The sequence below is a fragment of the Staurois parvus genome, unplaced genomic scaffold (assembly GCF_062004578.1).
Source record: "Staurois parvus isolate SC_StPar_1 unplaced genomic scaffold, SC_StPar_1.0 ptg000397l, whole genome shotgun sequence".
NCBI classification, from domain to species: Eukaryota; Metazoa; Chordata; class Amphibia; order Anura; family Ranidae; genus Staurois; species Staurois parvus.
Genome location: NW_028318193.1, coordinates 2,571,991 through 2,584,135, shown reverse-complemented (window position 1 = coordinate 2,584,135; position 12,145 = coordinate 2,571,991).

Sequence of the window (12,145 nt, the reverse complement as noted above, 5' to 3'; positions counted from 1 at the left end):
ATTTGTTCCTAAGAGGGGGCTCTTGATAGGTGTCTTAGAAACAAACTCATTTCACATCAATGTTTCCCCCCCACGGAACACAGGATAGCAGGAAAAACCCAATAGAGGTTCTAATTTTTTCCCCCACTCTATCCAAAATTTACAAAAAAAGGTTTTTGCTGGATATATTCTTTAGGTCTCCTGACTTTCACCCAGCCTATATATTGGTAAAGGAGATGGGGTCCCAAAATGAAGTCAGTGTGTTGTTAGCAGAGGCGCCCATTATAAAACGATACTTCTAAGTAAATTTTTAGGAATGTTGGTTTATTTATCAGAAGAACAGATTAAAACACACCATCAAGGCGTTTTGTAGCTCTTTAGTGGCCAGTTCATCATGAAAAAGGTGTATAGTACACATTAATGGGTGGGATCTGTGTACTTAGACAGTATACTCTAGATTCAAGGAATGGACACAGATCCCACTCATTAAAGTGTACTGTACAACCTTTCCTGACGAAGTGGCTACTAAGGAGCTATGAAATTCATTGATGGTGCATTTTACCTTCCCTTATTACTAGGAAATACTAACCTTCCTGAAGAATGCACGTGAAAGCATCTTTTTTCTAATGGTAGCCTCTGCTGACCACACTATTAGTTCAATTTTGGAATCTTCATCCACTTTACCATTGTTCACCAGATCTGATTACAGCCAAGTGCAATGCAGGAATAGCAGGAAAACTTAGATACGCATTAACAACTTCCCACCAGCCGTAGGCTTTTATGTGACCTCTTGGTGGGTGGGCTTTAACTTCGAGTGGCTGCATATACTGTATATGTCCCTATGTAAACAGTGAGCACAGTAACTGGCAGGTACCAGAAAGCTCATGATGCGTACTTGCGATCAGGAGCTTTCTGACAATGTGACTGCCAATCACAGCGGTCACATAATCGGGATGGTTGCCTCCACCACCCGGTATTTAGAACTTGTTAGAGGGCCAGGAGGCAGCAGCGGGAAGGGGTTAAGTGTAAACGCCTACACTCTGCGTGCACAGTCATATTCTCCGCATGTGCTAATATAGGTTGCTTGACCCTAGGATAGGTATTCAGCAATCTTTTGAATGTAAGTATATTATTACTGCACTTTTTGCTATACTTCCCATGTACAGTATGCACAACTGAATAAGAGAAGGATCTCTCGCTGTATTTTTTCATTGTCTCTGCTCAACTGGAGTGCTATTGACTCATCCTATATGATGCCTAAGTAATATTATATTTTAGGAGCAGCACATATCTTTGATGCTGATTTCTTTAAATCTTGTTTTTGCAGCAAAAAAAAAAACACTTTCAGATATATATAGAAAAAAGTCTGTTGGCAACAAACAGTTTTTTCATGTACATCAATTTCCTGCTGAGCCAACAGAATGAAAGACATTTCTTAAATGACAACAGGTCTATTAGTGCAGGCTTTGTAAGAGAAGCCTCCTAGTGTTAGCGGATAATAAAGTTGTGTGTTACCTGGAATAGAGTTAAAATGATGTCAAGACCTTGTGATTTTCTATTTAGTACTATGACTTCTAGGAAACAGGATAAGTGGCACAATGACAACATGTGAAATGATTGTGCCCACCTTCCTCTGTAGAGGGTTTCTAGAGTAAGCCATTTTGTATCATTTGTAAAGAAAAATGTCCTGGGTTCTTTGTGTATCAATCCTAGAAGGCCTTTTTCAACATTATTTGTCAGGGATTCTCTCTAAATGTTTTCACCATAGCTCAGAAAACTGATATCTCATAGCTAATGCATTAGTTCCTACACTGAGAAATGGTCCTGATGTTCCCATGCACTGCGTGTATCTGAAACCAGGTTTTCTTTTTGATAAAAGTCAGCTTAACTGATATAAAACCTTATAGAACAAAAAATCATAGGTGTAATTTTTTTGTATAATTTGGGCACACTCAGGGGCGGACTGACAACTCATGGGGCCCCCGGGCAATAGGGGATCATGGGGTCCCTGTGTCCTTGCCCAAACATAAAAAAGCCTATGAAAAAGGTACCAGGGGCATCTCATGGGGCCCCCTACTGACCCCGGGCCCTCGGGCAGTGCCCGAGTTTACAAATGGTCAGTTCGCCCCTGGGCACACTTACATTTCCTTTCAGCCCTCAACATCTATAACTGGTAAAATTTAGGTTACCAGATTTTCAAAATGAAATCTGGGGACACCCTACTGACTGAGCCCCCTTGTATCCACAACCCCATTTGTAGTCATAGCCACAAAAATCACACCCTATTATTAACACACCCTGAAACAATTGGTCACAGACTTCTGGAACAAAGGGCACACTTTGGAGGTAGAGAAATTCTGTACCACATGTAATGTGCCTTCATGGATTGTGTGTGTGGCCAAATTGCTGTAACAGTTGGAGGGTCTTAAAGTGATATGGTTCACTCTTATTTCCAGTGAACTAGATTTAAAAATTTACTTATCTTGATATTGTGGATTCCAACAGGGTCTCTGGTTATATGGAACTAAATCTTTATCCAGTGTTATCTGAGTTTAAGATCAAGATGAAGGCATGAAGTAACCTACCCCTTTCTCTTATTGGCTGTATCAACCTCTTTAAAATGAAAATCCTCCCTAAGTTCACATACCTCTTCCGAAATTCCCCACAGTGGCTCCCCAAAACCTTTTTTATTAAACCAAACAGAATTTCTCTCTCCTTCCTCTGGGGCTGTAAACCCCCCAGGTATAAGTTCACAACTCTCACTAGACCAAAATAGATAGCTGTGGACTATCTATGCCGAATTGTTTCATATATTTTCTTGCTTCCCAATTAGTGACTATGCACTGGTGGCTACTGTCTGACTTGACTAATACTTCTGTTGTCCTGGAGGCAGCGATTTTGCAATCCCTAGCAGCCCTCCAGTACCTAGTGTTCAGAGGAACAGAATCTCATCATAATCTTACTCCATCTATGTATACCACCCTTCAGGCCTGGAAAGCTGGTCGTCATGTACAGTCCTCCTCTTCTAATACCTTATCCCTACTGCGATGAAGGTAGTGCCGACCCCTGGCCTTCTCATCAACTCATGACAAAGGGCCAGCCAATCTCACACCGTGCTGTCACTTGTGTAACAATGCTACCCTCAGCTGCACCCTGCACAGAGATTTTCCAGCTCACGGGACCACAATCTAGGTGCCAGCAGCCTGAGAGCGATTGTCACTGGGTTATTTAATTACACAATTGACCCTTCAAACGCCAAATTGCCACCAGATAGCTTTGGGACTATCAACCCTTCACAATATTAACAATAACAAATGTGAACAATAAATGTCTGTAACACACACTGCCACAACAGACAGGTATATTCAGAGGATTATTACATATAGTAGCACTCTTCGAGAGACAGGGAATCTTTAGTTTGCATTAAAAGCTTTAGAGATAATTTTAACACTTTTCAAAATAAGGTTTAATAATGAATAGGTCAAATGGTGCAATTAAAATGTTTACAGAAAGGGATGTTACAAAGAAATAAAGAGAACAATAATGCAACAGAGAGATAAAAGAAAGGAGTTAAGAAGGCAGAGTACTTGCAAAGTCATTGGTTTTAGCAGAGTCCAATTGTTCAAGCAAAAACATTGCCTTGACTCTCAATTCATTTAAGATTTTCCTTGGTTGATGTTTAACGAGAGCTCCCTTACTACATCCTATCCATCCCTTTTCTATGATTTCAAAGGGGTGTCGCCAGAGACCAACTGACCAATAATCTGGTTTAAGGGATTAGTGCTGGGAGGCCACCATTTTATGACCAATTCCCAAATACAGTTTTACATTAATATTAATAATTTCCAATACGTGCAGGTGGTATTTTAGAATATGGCAGAATAGTATTCAGAATTATATTTAAAACCCAGGGATACCAAACACGGCATACTTTGTCACCCAAGAGGGAGGAGACTGCTTTCTCCCCTTGTGTATGTGCTAACATAGTCATGTATAACCTTGATTTGTTTGGTATGATATTCCCCATTCAAATATATACCTATTAATGTGTCCTGTTCCTGTTGATTTCTATGAATTGTATGTAGAATTTCTTCATTGTGGAATAGACGTTTTATGGCATGCTCTGCATTCCTAGAGCCTTAATGACCTTACACGTCATGTGTGATGGCTTGGGCAGAGGAAAGTGTTTTTCATGGTTCATAAAAACAAACATCCTGCCAAGACTAATTATCTGTTTACAGCCTTGGCCAGGTCTGAACACTAGGTCAGTTTGTGTTTTAAATAAGATAAGAGGTTCTTTTGAAGTTCATTAAAAGTTAGAGCGACAAACTCCATAGTTTGGGGGGTGGGGGGGGGTGTAGGAACACTTCTCATGAGGCTTTCACAAGATGGCTGTCATGTACAGCTTCCATGTCTCTATTGCGCACAATCGTTACACCCACATACTGCCCTCTGGTTGAACCCCTCCCTTCCACGCTTTGCCACAATTCCTGACCCCCAGCCATGGGCCAAATATAAAATAAAAATATTGGAGCACATCCTTGGACATAAGAGTTTACTCCCCTTCCCAATTCTACAATCTAGACTTAACTTACCTCCACATTATTATTATAGATACTTTCAGGTTTCCCATTGCCTTCAGGAGCCAATTTCCAGTGTCCCTCTCCTACTCAAAGTTAGAGGCTATTCTTCGTGTGCCAGATTTGGAGAAACCCACATCTTAGTGGCGGCAAGCCGTGAGTTTTCCTCTCTACAACAGAAATGGTGAGTAGATATCCCCAGTCTGGATGATAAAGACTGGTCGGAGAGTTAGGATTCCCCCTTTTCTCCCTTAACCTCCTCTAGCGATCAATGAATACAATTTAAAATGTTGCACCTGGCTTATTTCACTTCACACCGGTTCCACAAGATTCCCCTCAACCTGTTGGTGCTACTCGTATCGACCAGATGAATTTTTCCATATTTTTGTTCAAGCTCTGCTATAGTGTTGTACTGGCAGGCTGTACCTCAAATCATTAGAAATATTATGCATTTCTAAAATCTGCCCTTCCTGACCAATGACACCACAAAACAACTTATCCACGCCTTGGTTATATCCCGCCTCGATTACTGCAACTCCCTCCTCACTGGTCTACCGTTACACAGGCTATCCCCCCTTCAGTCTATTATGAATGCTGCTGCTAGACTCATACACCTTACCAACTGATCAGCGACTGCTGCCCCTCTCTGCCAATCCCTCCACTGGCTTCCACTAACCCAATGTATAAAATTCAAAATACTAATCACAGCTTACAAAGCCATCCACAACACTGCCCCTAGCTACATCACCAACCTCATCCACAGATATCGCCCAAATCGCCCGCTCCGCTCCTCCCATGATATCCTCCTCTCTAGCTCCCTCATCACCTCCTCTCACGCTCGCCTCCAGGACTTCTCCAGAGCCTCTCCCATCCTCTGGAACTCCCTACCACAGCATGTCCGGTCAGCCCCCACCCTGTCTGCCTTTAGGCGATCTTTGAAAACTCACTTCTTCAGGGAAGCCTACCCCACCTCCACCTAAGAACTGTACTTGAATCACCTCCGCCAGATCATCCCCCGCAGCTATCACCTTTTGTATCACCTCCCCCTTCCTTTAGATTGTAAGCTCCACGAGCAGGGCCCTCCTATTCCTTCTGTACTGAAATGTATTGTAATTGTACTGTCTGCCTTATATTGTAAAGCGCTGCGCAAATTGTTGGCGCTAACTAAATCCTGTATAATAATAATAATTAATAATAATAATTATGCAAATTATAGAACCTTTTGAGCTGCAATATTGTCTGCTGGGAGTGGTGGAACCATTGGCAGTGGCTAAATGTACCCTCTTGAGTCTTTTGTTGTTTTATGCCCTTAAAGCAATTACAATGTGCTGGAAGCAAGCCTTTCTTCCCAAGACACATTTCTGGATGCGTTAGCTAAATTCCAACCTGTCTTTGTACCAAGCCACCTACACTAATAGAGGGTGCCCTGTAAGTTTCAAAAAATATGGTCCTGCTAGCTAGAAAACCTCCACCTACTCCACCACCACAATGGTGGAAGATAGAGCGGCTTAGAAATCTATATATTCATTTACTGTGTTATCTTTTAACTCCAAATGGTCCCCTTATTTCCCCTGAATTTGATTGTAACTGCTTAAGCCTTGCACATCCAGTGATTCCCCTCCTTTTGGGGTTTAGTTTAAGATTGTATTTACTTTTGTCATGTTGGGCTATTGGCCCTAAACCCTATTCAATCAGTGTAATACACCCTAAAATAATACAACAGTGCTCTAAATAGTTGCTGCTAAAACACTGTTAGTGACTTTGCAACACCTGTACCAAAATACATAACAATATTGTGTAGCGGAACAAACTAATATCTCATATAAAAACTAATCAAAAAACAAAAATTAAAGTCCCATAAAAAAGTCTCTTACAGCACCACTGTGCAATGCGTAAAATAAATCTTCTCTCTTCTTCAATGTAAACAGTGCCACCACCATTAGGTGAAAAACCTGCTCACCTCACCTTAGGACCTCATCAATAGGTCATTAAGCGCTCAACATATGGACACACTTGTGTACACCCTCTGTGGTCTTCCTCCAGCTCCTTTCCCAGTAACGCCACAGTATACACTCCTCCAGCTGACACTCTCATATAATATGTATTATGGAAAACAGAAAAGTGGAACCATAGTGCTATCTATAAAAATAAATTACAAGATGTAAGAAACATCAGTGTCCCTGATTGTCAGTGTCCCTGATCACCACATAGTGGCCCAGCAGTGTTCCTGATCGCCACAGTGTCCCTGATCATCACAGTATCCCTGATCGCCGCAGTGACCAAGCAGAGTCCCTGATTGCCACACAAGTGGCCCAGAAGTGTCCCTGATTGCCGCAGTGGCCCAGCAGTGTCCCTGATCACCGCAGTGTCCCTGATTGCCGCACAAGTGGTCCAGCAGTGTTCCTGATCGCCGCAGTGGCCCAGCAGTGTCCCTGATCACCGCAGTGTCCCTGATTGCCGCACAAGTGGTCCAGCAGTGTTCCTGATCGCCACAGTGTCCCTGATTGCCGCACAAGTGGTCCAGCAGTGTCCCTGATTGCCGCAGTGTCCCTGATTGCCGCAGTGGCCCAGCAGTGTCCCTGATCGCCACACAAGTGGCCCAGCAGTGTCCCTGATCGCCGCACAAGTAACCCAGCATTGTCCCCGATTGCCGCACAAGTGGTCCAGCAGTGTCCCTGATCACCACAGTGGCCCAGCAGTGTCCCTGATCACCGCAGTGTCCCTGATTGCCGCACAAGTGGTCCAGCAGTGTCCCTGATCGCCGCAGTGGCCCTGATTGCCGCAGTGGCCCAGCAGTGTCCCTGACCACCACACAAGTGGCCCAGCAGTGTCCCTGATCACCGCATTGGCCCAGCAGTGTTCCTGATCACCACACAAGTGGCCCAGCAGTGTCCCTGATCACCGCATTGGCCCAGCAGTGTTCCTGATCGCCACACAATTGGCCCAGCAGTGTCCCTGATCCCCACATTGGCCCAGCAGTGTTCCTGATCACCACACAAGTGGCCCAGCAGTGTCCCTGATCGCCGGATAAGTGGTCCAGCAGTGCCCCTGATCACCGAAGTGTCCCTGATCACCGCAGTAGTCCAGCAGTGTTTCTGATTGCCACACAAGTGGCCCAGCAGTGTCCTGATCATCGCAGTGGCCCAGCAGTGTCCCTGATCGCCGCAGAAGTGGTCCAGCAGTGTCCCTGATCGCCGCAGTGTCCCAGCAGTGTCCCTGATCACCGCAGTGTCCCCGATTGCTGCACAAGTGGTCCAGCAGTGTCCCTGATCACCGCAGTGTCCCTGATTGCCGCAGTGGCCCAGATCACCACACAAGTGACCCAGCAGTGTCCCTGATCACCACACAAGTGGCCAGCAGTGTCCCTGATCGCCGGACAAGTGGTCCAGCAGTGCCCCTGATCACCGCAGTGTCCCTGATCACCGCAGTTGCCCAGCAGTGTTTCTGATCGCCACACAAGTGGCCCAGCAGTGTCCTGATCATCGCAGTGGCCCAGCAGTGTCCATGGTCGCCGCACAAGTGGTCCAGCAGTGTCCCTGATCGCCACAGTGTCCCTGATTGCCACAGTGTCCCTGATCGCCACACAAGTGGCCCAGCAGTGTCCCTGATCACCGCAGTGACCCAGCAGTGTCCCTGATCACCATACAGTGGCCCAATCAGTGTCCCTGATCACCTTACAGTGTGCCTGTTCATAAAGTGTCCCTGATCTCTGCCACACCAGTGGATCCTGTTCACTGCCATCGTCTGTGAGGAGAGAGATCCAGTACAGCTAACTGTGAGTAATTTTCAGCCTTTGCACAGAGTTTACACACACTCACAAAACATTGCCAGCCACCTCACTGTATCTCTGATTTTTGCCCAACAGTGACTAGTGTGAACCAACTGCAGCCAGATATCTGTCCATCACTGCAACACCATCCTGATCACTGCCATACCAGTGGGTCCTGATCAGTGTCAAAAATATGGCCAAAAGATCATATACAAGCGAGGAGGCATTTCAAATTCTGAGTATGACAGATGAGAGTGACGGAGAACTTAAAACATACCTTGGGGTGTTTGCTTTCCAAAATGGGGTCTTTTTATGGATAATTCCATTGTCCTGATGCTCCAGGACCTCCAAAACAGCAATAGGTAGTTAAAAAATTAGATGTGCGATCTTTGCCCTTAGAACGCTAACAGGTGCTTATTGGATGTGGAACCCCTCTATGTGGCCAGACTGTGAAAAAGTCTCACACATTTGGTATCACCATATTCAAGAAGAGTTAGAGAATGTGTTTTGGGGTGTAATTTTAAGTATGCCTATGCAGTGTATTAGAAATATCTCATAGATTGACAACTTTGTGTAGAAAAAAATACATTTTCATTTTCTTTTCGCATTTTCCAAAAACTTGTGGCAAAAAATGAAGTCTTCAGAAGACTCTGCATGCCTCTTAAAACATACCTTGGGGTGTTTGCTTTCCAAAATGGGGTCATTTTGTGGATAATTCCATTGCCCTGATGCTCCAGGACCTCCAAAACGGCAATAGGTAGTCAAGAAATTAGATGTGTAATTTTTGCCCTTAGAACGCTAACAGGTGCTTATTGGATGTGGAACCCCTCTATGTGGCCAGACTGTGAAAAAGTCTCACACATTTGGTATCGCCATATTCAGCAGGAGTTAAAGAATGCGTTTTGAGGTATCATTTTAAGTATGCCTATGATGTGTAATAGAAATATCTCATAGATTGACAACTTTGCGTAAAAAAAAATACATTTTCATTTTCTTTTCACATTTTCCAAAAACTTGTGGCAAAAAATGAAGTCTTCAGAGGACTCCCCATGCCTCTTAAAACATACCTTGAGGTGTTTTCTTTCGAAAATGGGGTCATTTTGTGGGTAATTCAATTGTCCTGGTGCTCCAGGACCTCCAAAACTGTGATAGACAGTCAAGAAATTAGATGTGTAATTTTTGCCCCTAGAACGCCTAAGGGTGCTTATTGGATGTGGGGCCCTTGTATGTGGTTAGGCTGTGAAAAAGTTTTACACATGTGGTATCGCCATACTCAGGATGAGTAGCAGAATGTGTTTTGGGGTGTAATTGCAAGTATGCCTATGCCGTGTGAGAGAAAGAACTTGTTAAATGACAACTTTGTGGGAAAAAAAAAAAGAATTTTTTTTACTTTCATCATTTCCTTAAAAAATTGGCAAAAAATGACAACTTCAAAAAACTCCCCATGCCTCTCATTAAATACCTCAGACTGTCTACTTTCCAAAAAGGGGTCGTTTGGGGGGTATTTGTACTGTCCTGGCATTTTAGGGCCCCAAGAAATTATATAGGTAGTCCGTGCATCAGGATTGATACATTTTCAAATATATCAAATATATATACCGTGGTCTGTGGACTCTATAACTTTCACAAAGACTAAATAATACACACTGATTTGGGTTATGTCTACCAACAAAATGTAGCACAATGGATTTTGGCCTAAATTTATGAAGAAAGTATATTTATTTGCAAAATTTAGTATCAAATACTAAGAAAAACATGTTTTTTTTCAAAATTTTCAGTCTTTTTTCATTTTTCTAGCAAAAAATAAAAACCCCAGTGATGATTAAATACCACCAAATTAAAGCTCTATTTGTTTGAAAAAAATGATAATAAGTTCATTTAGATACAGTGTTGTATGCCTGAGTAATTGTCATTCACAATGTGAGAGCGCCGAAAGCTGAAAATTGGCCTGGACAGGAAGGGGGTAAAAGTGTCCGGACAGGAAGTGGTTAATAACATAACACACTAACTATGAAAAAGCAGTTTAAATAAAATTCCACATTTAATCCCAATGGGGAAAAGACCTTCATTTCATAACTTCAAAAAAATTCTTGTTTACTTAATTGCCTAATAGAATTCCCACCTCTCCAATGTTTGACCACCTTTTCTATCCCCCAAAAACTTAACTCTTTGAGGTCTTTATTGTGTACTAGCCTAAAATGCTTCAACACAGTGTGTTCCTTTTTACCCTTTTCAAGGGTATTATTATTATAAAGGTGTATTAAGGTGTATTAAATAAAAAGGTACTAGGATTAGAGAGCACTTTAATAACCTTAACAAAAAGAGACCTAGAAGTCCTTCCGACATACTGTATACCACAAGAGCATTCCATCACATACAAAACCCACTTCATTGTACATGTAATGAATTCTCTAATTTTATAGGTTTTACCTGTAGCTGTGGCTAAAAATTAATTTCTTCTTTTGTAGTTATGCACACTAGTCTTACATGCTTTACATCTACCACATGCATGAAAACCTGTTAACGCTGGAAATAGATTATTATTATTATTATTAATAATGGGTGAATCTAAAATCCCAGGTGCCTGCCTATTCCTTAAAGTGGAGCCCCACCCAAAAGGGGAAGTTCCACTTTAAGGACTGGTTCCCCACTCCCCATTAAGGATTGGCACCTTTGGGGAGCAGTTACCTGAAATTGACAGGTACCCACTCCCACTTCTGCTGCAATCGCCTAGGAGATGGGAAGCGGAAGTTGTCCTCCCCCCTATAACCTTCTTGGACACATGACAGGTCCCATAAGACTATGGGACCATTCAAAAAGTGCAGCGCTACTCACACATGCACAGTGGGCACACGGCTGAGAAGCTGCAAGTTGTCACAGCCGGGTGCCCGCACTGAGGATGCGGGCACTGGGAGCACCACACGACCAGTGAAATGGGCTCTAGGGGGGACATCGTGAGATCAAGGGACAGGTAAGTGTCTGTTTTTTAAAAGTCAGCAGCTGACCCCCGAAGGGGGTTGTACACATGTTGGAGTGCTCTTGTGGTATACAGTTTGTCAGAAGGACTTCTAGGCCTCTTTATTTTAGGATTAGAGAGCACCTTAATAATATAAAAAAGGGTAAAAAGGAACACAGTGTGTTGAAGCATTTTAGGCAAATACACAATAAAGACCCCAAAGAGTTAAGTTTTTGGGGGATAGAAAAGATGGTCAAACCTTGGAGAGGTGGGAATTACATTAGGCAATTAAGTAAATGAGAATCTGTTTGGATTTATGACATGAAGGCCCTTTCCACATGGGGATTAAAGGTGGAATTTTATTTAAACTGTTCTATCAGTAATAGTGTGTTATGTTATATTTTGAATGAATTGTCTTTTTATTATTAGTATGCTTTTTACTATGTATTATTGTTTGGCGATATGATAATACGGCATTCGGAAGAGTGAGTGTTGGTCATTACAGTAATATATATTTTTTATATAATTTAAAATATTTTTAAATATATGTTTTTTTCATCTTTTTTTTGTTTTTTAGTGTGTTCCCAGCTCTGAGGGATCAAGTTTACCCCACTGCTGGGTAGAGAGGTGTCCAAAGATGGCCGACAACATCACTTCCAGGTCTGGAGGTGTCCCAAGATGGCCGTTGTCACTTGCGGGTTCGGAGGTGATCCAAGATGGCCGATGACATCACGCCCGGTGGTTAGGAAGTGATGCCATTTCCAGGGGTAGGGAGAAGAGATACATGGGTTATTGAAAGGCTCCACATTTGCTGGCTCACCTCCTACTGAGAAAACCCAAATCGGATGCGTGTTCTTGATT